At 26.0% G+C, this 473-nt stretch overlaps 1 protein-coding gene across 5 annotated transcripts in view; it reads left to right on the top strand.

Annotated features, from left to right (window-relative positions):
- Window positions 1-473, top strand: part of LOC106868836 (multiple C2 and transmembrane domain-containing protein 1) — a 288,695-nt gene that overhangs the window by 185,084 nt on the left and 103,138 nt on the right. The gene's annotated exons all lie outside the window — the stretch shown is intronic.

Below are 473 nucleotides of genomic sequence, written 5' to 3'. Positions count from 1 at the left end.
TATATATATATATATATATATATATATGTGTGTGTGTGTGTGTGTGTGTGTGTGTGTGTGTGTGTGTGTTTATTCATTTAATATATAAACACATATATACATTAAGATATATATTTATGTTTATTTCGTTCAATTATATATACACACATGTATACATTAAGATATATATATATATATGTGTGTGTGTGCGTGTGTTCTTTTTTTTTTCCTGGTACATGCATACATTTATGTGTGTGTAATCCCTCGTCGGACATTAGATCAGCCCAGTACTTTAATTGTTCTTTTTTATCGCTTTTCTGAAGGAGTTGTGTGTGTATAATATATACCTATAATACATACATACATACATACATATATATATATAGAGAGAGAGGTAGAGAGAGAAAGAGGGACAGAGAGAGAGAGAGATCCATATATATATATATATATATATATATTTACATATATATATCTATATATATATATATATATAT

This window comes from Octopus bimaculoides, chromosome 4, assembly GCF_001194135.2.
Source record: "Octopus bimaculoides isolate UCB-OBI-ISO-001 chromosome 4, ASM119413v2, whole genome shotgun sequence".
In the NCBI taxonomy this organism is placed as follows: Eukaryota; Metazoa; Mollusca; class Cephalopoda; order Octopoda; family Octopodidae; genus Octopus; species Octopus bimaculoides.
The sequence above is the reverse complement of the archived record's forward strand: the minus strand, read 5'-3'. Positions and strand labels throughout refer to the sequence as shown.